At 42.9% G+C, this 10,520-nt stretch overlaps 1 pseudogene; it reads right to left on the bottom strand.

Moving 5' to 3' along the window:
- Nucleotides 1–9,714: 9,714 nt before the first annotated feature.
- Nucleotides 9,715–9,829, bottom strand: LOC111825936 (annotated as a pseudogene).
- Between the last annotated feature and the right edge of the window lie 691 nt (nt 9,830–10,520).

Consider the following 10,520-nt stretch of genomic DNA (forward strand, 5'->3'; position numbering starts at 1 on the left):
ATAAGACTGTGCAAACATCCCACAAAGGGGTGCACCAAGAGCATCCACCTCAGGTGACTGGGGAGGCTGAGCCACTGGGCCCTATAGGACACCAACCACACAAGGCCACTCTATCAACTCAAGGAAACTTAGCAGCTACTCAGTACATATAAACAAACACAGGGAAGCAGCCAAAATTTGGAGACAAAGAAACAAGTCACAAATGAAAGAAATGGATAAAAGCAAACTACTGGATATAGAGTTCAAAACCACAGTTATAAGGTTAATCAAGAATCTTCTAGAAACCTCTGAGAAATTTAGTGAGACCCTCAAGGATATGAAAAAGGACCCATCAGAAATTAAGCATACACTGACTAAAATAAAGAATAATATACAGAGATCCAACAGCAGACTAGAGGATTCCAAGAATCAAGTCAAAGATTTGAAATACAAAGAAGCAAAAAACACCCAACCAGAAAAGCAAAAAGAAAAAAGAATCCAAAAATATGAAGATAGTGTAAGGAGCCTCTGGGACAACTTCAAGTGTACCAACATCTAAATTATGGGGATGCCAGAAGAAGAGAGAGAACAAGATATTGAAAACATATTTGAAGAAATATTGACAGAAAACTTCCCCTATCTGGTGAAAGAAATAGACTTATAAGTCCAGGAAGTTCAGAGAACTCCAAACAAGAGGAATCTAAAGAGGACCACACCAAGACACATCATAATTAAAATGCCAAGGGCAAAGGACAAAGAGAGAATCTTAAAAGCAGCAAGAGAAAAACAGTTAGATACCTACAAGGGAGTACCCATACGACTGTCAGCTGATTTCTCAACAGAAACTATGCAGGCCAGAAGGGAGTGGCAAGAAATATACAAAGTGATGAATAGGAAGAACCTACAATCAAGATTACTCTACCCAGGAAAACTATCATTCAGAATTGAAGGTCCGATAAAGAGCCTCACAGACAAGAAAAAGCTAAAGGAGTTCATCACCACCAAACCAATATTATATGAAATGCTGAAGGGTATTCTCTAAGAAGAGGAAGAAAAAGGTAAAGATAAAAATTATAAACAACAAAGTGACAACAAATACATATCTATCAACAAATGAATCTAAAAAAGAGGAACAACTGTAATAATCTGAACAATAAAGATTTATTTAAAAAAAGAAAAAAAGAAAACCCCCCAACCTGATTTAAAAGCAGTCCAAAGATCCTAACAGACACCTCACCAAAAAAGATATGCAGATGACAAGTAGCATATGAGAATATGCTCCACATCACATGTCCTCAGGGTTATGCAATTTAAAACAAGACATTACCAGTTAGATAGCAAATGCTGGTGAGCATACAAAGCCACAGGAACTCTCATGCATTGCTGGAGGGAATGCAAAATGGCAGAGCTACTTTGGAAGACAGTTTGGTGGTTAAAACTAAACATACTCTTACCATATGATCTGCCAATTGTGCTCCTTGATATTTACCCAAAGGAGTTGAAGACTTATGTCCACACAGAACCCTGCACACACATGTTTATAGTAGCTTTATTGCCAAAACTCGGAAGCAACCAAGATGTTCTTCAGTAGGTAAATAGGTAAATAAACTGTTGTATACCCAGACGATGTTAATATTATGCAGCACTAAAAAGAAATGAGCTATCAAGTCATGAAACAACATGGAGGAAACTTACATGACTAGTATTAAGTGGAAAAAAAAACAATCTGAGAAGGCTATATACTGCATGTTCCAATTCTATGACATTCTGAAAAAAGCAAAACTATGGACACTATAAAAAGATCAGTGGTTGCCAAGGGTTGGAGAGCAGCAGGAGGGATGAATAGGCAGAGCACAGAGAATTTTTAGGGCAATGAAAATACCCTGTGTGACATTATACTGATACATATATGTCATTATACATTTGTCCAAATCCATAGAATGCGCAGCACCAAGAATGAACCCTAAGGTAAACTATGGACTTTGGTTGATTATGACATGTCAGTGTAGGTTCATCCTTGGTAACCGATGTACCATTCTGTTGAGTGATGTTGATAATGGGGAAGGCTATGCATTGCTGGAGCAGGCGGTATATAAATGGAAAATTTCTGTACATTTCTTTCAATTTTGCTGTGAACTTAATACTGCTTAAGAAAAATAAAGTATTAAAAAAGAAAAACAGCCTAGAGAGCTGAATGCAGATGTTGAAGGGCCCTTCCCAGGGCAGACCACTGTCTGCAATGAAACAAGCCTCTCCCTGCCCTAGCTGGTTTGGCTCAGTGGAAACAAGCCTCTCCCAGTAGAGTCTCTCCCAGCAAAGGCAGGGGTTCTGTGCACGCCCGGCCCAGGGCCTCTGCTGCCGGTCACATCTCCCTGTCTCGTTTCAGTTTAGAAGCTGCCTCCCTGTTACACTTCCACCCCCGATGCAACCACTGCTGCCTTCAGGAGCAGCTGGGCTCCTTTCTGCCAGGTGTGTTTCGTCTGATCCCACGTAGTCAACATGGAGGGAAACAGAACTAAAGGCTCTCTGTGTTTTGGGGAGCTGTGAAAATCTGGGGCCAGGCAGGTGGGCTCCAAGCAGCATTCCCAGAAATAGCAACAGCGGGATCCTTTAAAAGCCCGTTGTTTTCCTTTTGCTTTAACATAGCTACCAGGGCTCTTGTTCTCGACAGAGAGATCTATGTATTCCCCTTTCCTCGTTGCTCAACAATGTAGCAGAGCCAGCACACCTCAGTCAACCTCTCTCTGCCTCAATTTACCCATTTGTTGTAAACTTTACTCTGTGGGAACCACGTCATTTATGCAGTGAGGAGGAAGAGATGGGAGGAAAGTGGGATACAAATGAAGAGCTTCTTTTTCCTTATTTTAATCGATGGCCAGAATGTCAGCAGCAGCCCATTTCTAAAACTCAGCTGGCAGAAGAAACCCAGTGAGATGATGCGAGCAGGGCCCTGGACCGGGCTGAACAGAGACAACCAACCTGGTTCCATCTTGATCCCTTCACAACTAGTACTCACTGGGAGCCGCTCCTCAAGGCCAGGCCTCCTGGGCTGACCTGGGCGTCAGATGGAAATGATTTGGGCACATCCGGTATGGCCTGAATTTGATCCTTTGGGTAAGATCTGAAAAAGAAAAGGAGAAGAAAGAAGGCAAACCGATTCCCTTAAAAACTATGCATACTGAAAGCTTCATATTTAATGCTCACCCCTTAGAGCTGTGTTCCTAACTCTGGGTTTGTAAGACATAACATGTTTTTCCCCCTAATCCTTTCCAAAAATGCATTCCATAAATTGTTAGCATCCCTGCCAATGGCCCCAGTAAACTCACATACCAGCTTTAAAGTCAGCCCCTTTTAAACCAATGCATCAGCCCTTTGAGTTAAGGGGATATTATTTCCAGATTCCCATAGCTGCTAGCTTCTTTTTAAAGTTGCAAATGATCGTGTTTCTTTGTTGCTGTTCATTTTTAGAGAGAAATCGATCCTGTGGCAGCAGCGCATGTATACAGTAGCTGTGACATCCTCCAAGGCCCCTGAGCACACTCTGAGATAACCTGACACCTCCTTGTACGAGCTCAAAACTCTCCTTGTTCTGAAAGGCCAAGTGCTTCCCATATATGTGACTGTGCCATTGCTATCATTACTTGCTTTATAATAGAGAGGTAATGAAATTTGGTGGCTTAACACATGGGGTCCAGAACTAAGCTGCCTAGGTTTGAAGCTCAGCTCTACCACTTGTTGCTGCATGACCTTGAGCAACTTGCTTAACCTATCTGTGCCTCGGTTTCCTTTTCTATAAAATAAGAATGACAATAGTGTCTACTTCATACACTAATATACATAAGGCAGGTAAGTATGGCTTACACAGAAGTTCCACACAAGCGCTAGTGACGATTACACAATTTTCCTAGGTAGGGCTTTCACCATCGGGGACTGCTCTAATGACCTTCAACCATCAAGATGGAAAATGTCTAGGAGGATCTGGGGACAAGTTAAACTGCTTGCAAAGAACACGGGGAAACATGCCTAGTGACTGGGCCCCTCTGGGTCACAAAGGATGAAGGAGAGTCACAGATGACATGGATCAGGGAGGGCCACATAGACGGTCAGGCCCCACCCTCATCTTAGAGCCTCTTGTTGACAAGTTGAGGGCAAAACTGGTGGCAGCCCCTGGGTCTCTCAGTCTCCCATCCCCAGACCAAGTTCTTCCCATTGCCCGGTGCTGATCTCATAGGGGAGAGATGTCACTCCTGGCACAGGTCCTCATCGCACCTAGGGTCTGCCTTCCCACACACTCGGGGAGTTGATCTCCCTGTGTCTTCTCCCTGCTCTGATTCCCTTCACATTTCTTTGCCAGAATAGTTTTGCTTCAAATACAAATGTCTCTCATCCTGCTTCAATGTTTAAGGATGTGCTGGGCTTCTCTTCTGGAAGTGATGTGGCTTTGGACGTGCCTCTGATTTTTATGGAGACTAAGAGAATCGGTACCATTACTTCTCTTCTTTTAATGCCACTTCTTATTCTCTCCAGTGCTTAATAATTGGCTTTCCCAAAAGGTAAGCAATAAATGCTTATTGTCAACAAATGGGACATTGAGACCCTGAAAAGATTCCTTGATGTGTGTATCTATATCTATGTCCATGTCCATGTCTATGTCTTCGTCTACATCTATGTATATGTCTACATCTATGTCTATATCTGTATCTATATCTATATTTATGTCCATGTCTATGTTTATGTATATCTATATCTATATCTATATCTATATCATCTATATCTGTCTATGCCTACATCTACATTTATACCTGTATCTGTATCTGTATCTGTATCTGTACCTGTACCTGTATCTGTATCTGTATCTGTATCTGTATCTGTATCTGTATCTGTATCTGTATCTGTATCTGTATCTATATCTCTCCAAGGCTACATGGTGAGTTAGTAACAGGTTCAGGACAAGAGCACAGACGTCCTGTTTGTTTTGTCTGTACCTAATGGGAGTGGGGTATGAATGGATAACACCTCCCCTCAGGTGTTATGGAAGGTATGCTATTCTGACCATGTAAGTCACCCATGACATGTGGTAGAAACACCAAAGGCAAAATTTATTATCAAGCACCAATGGGATGGCAGAGACGGAAAAGGACAAGTTGACTAGCAAGAAGGAGCTGAATTGGAAGTCAGGAGATTATGTGATTGTGAATAGAAGATGTGAGGAGTAGAAGCTGTCCTTAATGAAAGAATTATTAATAAAAGTCCCTAGAAGCTCCATATCTTCTGGAAGCCTATGCAGCTAAGAGATTACCCACCTTTTGGAGGAACCTGCAGGCCCACTAGCAGCAGCCTCCTCACTCCCATGCACAGCCTGAGCAGAATAAAGCTGATGTGCGCCTTCTTCTAACCCAAGATGGCCAGATTCTCAAAGACCGTGACGCTGCTCCAACAAAGCTACTTTTTGATGAACTCAAGGAGACTTGAGCCATCATCTGAGCCAGTGCAGTTCCAACCATTCCAAGGTTCTGATGAGCACCACACGGGCTGGGGGAGGAAGCGGGGAGCTGAATGGGAAGGGTCCTGGGACCCCCTCCTCCAGTTCCAATGGGGAAACTCTGCTTTCAAAGAAAATGTTCCCATTTAGAAAGAAGAAAACCATGAGCTAGAGTACTGTCTGAGTCAATTAAGCCTCAGAGATGAAGTGACTGGCCACAGGCCATTCAGCTCGTTGGTGCCAGAGCCCAAATCTTGGTCTCCCAGTGCCAGGTCCTTCGCATCTCCCGTGCTGTGCTACTACCTGTCTCATATACATATATGTCTCAATAATAACTCTACAGAATGCTCAGATGATGTTTTATAAAAGAATTAAGAAAGAAAGCACCCAAATCTCCATAAAATGCAGACTATATTATCTATCACCAATACTCCAATGAGACAAAGATACCTCCATACCCAGCTTGAAAGTGTCCTGTTCTCTCTCCTCCAACCCTCAGAACAACCCTTAGTACAATCACCCAATCACTGCCCTTGTTTCTTTTTCAAGAGAGATTCCTCCTCAGCTTTAGCACCCCTTTCCTCTGTCAAAACAAGGGGGAATCTGCCACCAATAACTTTTATCTGTGGTTCAATTTACTGACCACTTTTTCATTGCCAGTGAGTGTCTTCAGTATACTCTGTTCCTTAGTGGTATTTGCTTTTAAAATTTTATCTCTAATGATTTCACAAAAATTTATATCCCTTATTAAAGGAATTTCAGACATCTGTGATGGAAGAAGGGGGGAGACACTTTTTCTTAGTGGTTGGGAAGATGGTGTGATCATATTAGGTATTCATTCAAGGTATCCTGAAGATGGCCAAAGAGCAAATTATATTTTGATCTCTCACAGGCAGAAATCTCCACATAATAATTTGGGTCTATAAGCAAAACTTGAAGCATCCCTGGTTGACTTTTCATGCTATCTCAAAAGCCCTTGCCTGCATTTGCCAGAATTCTGCCTGGTAGGGAGAGATACATAGGTAGCTGTGGGGCCCTCTCCCCCCCCCCCGCCCCCCACTTCTCCTAGTCCACAGAAAATTTTAACTTTCCCCTCCCTTTGCCAACTCCCCTGTGGTCTCAAGTGTTCCAGGAAATGAGGAGTCATTCTTTATTTCTTGCTTCATAAGGAGAGGACGCCATGTGACTCCCTGTGGAAGGGAGTAGTGAGGTGGGGAGCCTGCTGAGGTCCTGGCTCAGGATTCCTGAGGGAGGAGCCAGCTCTGTCCCTTGCCCCTTAGTGTGGCCATCCTGGAAACTGATTCAACTTGGCACAGCTCCACAGCAGAGCGCCCCCTTCCCCTCTTCTTCCCCACCCCACCCCACCCCCCTTCACTGAGCTCTTCCCTCCCTCTGCCCGGGGCTCCTACTTTCATTCCTTCTATCTTCTGGCATTTTTTTTTCACGTTGTTTTCCTTTGTATTTAATAATAGCTCCACATTTTCTTTTTTATCGGAAATCAAGAATCATGCCTGTATCATGTGTTCACTTTGGGAATAAAATTTATGGCAACACTTGCCATTGGATTAATTGCTTTTCATTAGCTTCAGACTTCTTAATGATTACAAATTGTTTGCCTGGACAAGAAACAGTTCCATCCTGTTCTCCCAATTTACTAGCCTTCAATTGCAACCAGAAACTGGAAGTCTTGGATTGCTTTTCTGCATCAGGGTCTGGCCATGCTGAGAGTGGGGGAGAGGGTGGGTAATTCTAGATCTTTAGACTTCAAAGCCCAGATGATGGTCTACAGGCCGAATAAAAAATGAATTAGCTTTTCTAAGCCATAGACTGCTCTGTATCTCAGGTCTCAAATCTATAAAGTGGAGTGAGAAAGACAAGATATGCATATTTAATAACAAGCTTGCTTTAAAATCAGTTATGAAAAACCTATACTTCATATAATGAATGGGGTTTCAAAAGCAAGCAAGAAAGAGTTTACCCACCAAAAGGGAGCGGCCCAATAAATCCCAATGGAAAATTCGTGCCTTTCTGTGGTTGGAGTCATTTGGTCAAGAAACGATGAAATTACAAATTTCTGAAAAGGGTGTGTGTTTTAGAGTTACTGAGGTCCAGGTCTCAGCATGATATTCGGGCAAGGCCAGCATTTAACTCCAATGCAGAATAAAGAGGAGGAAGTGGTCATGACCAGCATTCTTTCCCACTGCAGCAGCGCCTCCCTGATCTAGTAATGCCCATTCGTCTCTCCATCTCATGCACTCAGAATCAAGCGCTCTCAGCAAGCCTGTGCACCCATCATTCCCTGCGAGACAATCCGTCCTTGAATTCTATATGGGGATGGTTGGCAAAAAGTGAACTGCACTGCCCTTGCCCACAACCCAGCTATTGATTTCAGTCCTTTTGGTAGCTAGCATCATCCATCTTGGACTGGCATGTAGGAAGAGAGGGAAGTAGACCCAGGAGAACCAAGCAGTCCAGGCCAATCTGTACTTTTGGCCCATAAACACACAATGGTTAACGTATTCAGTCATCCAACAAACAATTCCTGAGTACCAGCTGAATTAGGATGGGAGCTAAGCTGCTCTGACAAAAGGCATACACTACACTGACACAGGCTTAATCTCTCTTCCCTGTTACATAAGATCGTTTGGTGGCCCAAATTCCTTTCCTGTTGTTAATCTGCTTTCCCGTTGGGCAGCACTATTCAAAGTATGGTCCAGGGATGGACAGCACCAGGTACACCTGGGAGCTTGTTAGAAATTTAAATTCTTAGGTCAGTAACTCTGGTGGTGGGCCCAAGAACCAGTGTTTTACCAAACTCTTCAGGTGATTCTTTTTTTTCTTTCAATTTTTCTTATGGTAAAATACACGTAACATAAATTTACCATCATAACCATTTTAAAGTGTACAGTTCAGAGGTATTACATACATTTACAATATTGTGCTCCATCCCCACCATCCATCCCCAGAACTCTTTTCATTTTGCCAAACTGAAATTCTGTACCCATGAAACATTAACTCCGATTCCCCTCTTCTCCCAGCCTCTAGAAACCACCACCATTCTACTTTCTATGATTTTGACTACTCTAAATATCTCATATAAGTGGCCTCACACAGTATCTGTCTTTTTGTGACTAGCTTATTTCACTGAGCATATCTTCAAAGTTTATCCATGTTGTGGCATCTGTCAGGATTTCCTTCCTTTTTAAAGATGAGTAATATTGCATGTATACAACACATTTTGCTTATCCATTCATCTGTCAGTGAACACTTGAAGTGCTTCTATGTTTTAGCTATCCTAGATAATAAAAGGCTAATATGCAAATAGACCGAACAGTGGAACAACCAAACAACCAGTCACTATGACATGCGCTGACCACCAGGGTGGAGCAGGTGAGCGGGGGTGCCTATCCAAGGCAGGGCACCAGTCACTGTCATCAGGGCGAGCCTCTGGAGGTTACTGAAAATTCTTTGCTCCCATGTGCTGCAGTCCCACCTGGTGTTTGCACCCGCTGCCGGCACTGGAGCCACTGCTTGCACCCACTGCTGGTTAGCAGGTGTGAGTGGCAGCTGCCGGCCCTGATCGCCCTCAGGGCTTCTCCACCTCCCCCTGCTCCTGAGGGGCGATCGGGGCAGTAGCCACCGCTCACATCCTCTGACGGTGCCAGCCCCCATCACTCCAGGCCGTCATAGGGTGTGAGTGGGGCCCGTGCTGTCAGCACGTGGGAGTGGTGGTGGTGGGAGCGGGACTGCTGGCAGACAGAGGACTGGGGGCTGCAGCAGGAGGGGCTGGGCGGGAGAGCGGAGGATGGGCCGAGACCCGCCCCTGTGCCCACTGCAGCCTCTGGGCCCACAGTTCCTTTCAAGGTGCACGAATTCGTGCACTGAGCCCCTAGTTTTGAATAATGCTGTTATGAACATGGCTGTACTAATATTGTTTCAAGACCCTACTTTCAATTATTTTAGCTATATACCCAGAAATAGAATTGCTGAATCATATGGTAATCCTACTTTTAATTTTTTTAAATCATCATACTATTTCCACAGCTGCTGTGTCATTTTACATTCCTACCAAAAGTTCATAAGAGCTCCAATTTCTCCACATCCTCACCAACACTTGTTTTCTGTTGCTGTTTTTTGTAGTTGTTATTTGTTTCTAATAGTAACCACCATAAAGGGTGTGAGGTGGTAAATTATTGTAGCTTTGATTTGCATTTTCCTAATGATCAATGATATTGAGTATATTTTCATGTGCTTATTGGTCATTTGTATATCTTCTTTGGAGCAATGTTTATTCAAGTCCTTTGTCCATTTTTAAACTGATAAGAACAGATACTACACTTGATCTTAGCCAAAAGGCCGAGAAGTGATGTCCATTTTTGATATAAGCTGTTTTGTTGTTGAGATTTAGGAGTTCTCTATATATTTAGATATTAATCCCTTATCAGATATATGATTTACAAATATTTCCCACTATGTGTGCTGTCTTTTTACTCTGTTGATATTGTCTTTTGATATACAAAAAATTAATTTTTATAGTCTAATTTGTCTATATTTTTCTGTTGTTGCCTATGCCTTTGGTATCATATTAAGAAATCATTGTCAAATCCAATGTCATGAAGCTTTTGCCTAAGAAGGTCTCACATGAGATCTTTGATTCGTATTGAGTTAATTTTTTCATATGGTGGGTAGGTAAGGGTCCAACTTCATACTGAGGCTTGAGAAGCCTTGGTCTCAAACACTGTCCTCATTTACATGATCAAAGCTAGGTCTCTGGTATGTTTTTGTGCCAACTATAAGGAAGAAAGATGAGAAAGTAAATCCAGGACAGCAATTCCTATTAAGGATGTGAGGTGGGAAGTTGAACTCTTCACTTTTGCTCACATTCAATTAGTGAGAACTTAGACACTTGCCCACTCTAGCTGCCAGGGAGGCTGGAAAGCGTAGTTTCTGACTGGCATTCTATGTACCTATCTACAGTGGTTTATTATGAAAGGAGAGAATGTGTCTTAGTGAGCATCTAGAAGTCTTTGAGGTTCCTGTTATATGCTAGGCACAGTGC

This window comes from Myotis lucifugus, unplaced genomic scaffold (assembly GCF_000147115.1).
Source record: "Myotis lucifugus unplaced genomic scaffold, Myoluc2.0 scaffold_46, whole genome shotgun sequence".
Classification (NCBI taxonomy): domain Eukaryota; kingdom Metazoa; phylum Chordata; class Mammalia; order Chiroptera; family Vespertilionidae; genus Myotis; species Myotis lucifugus.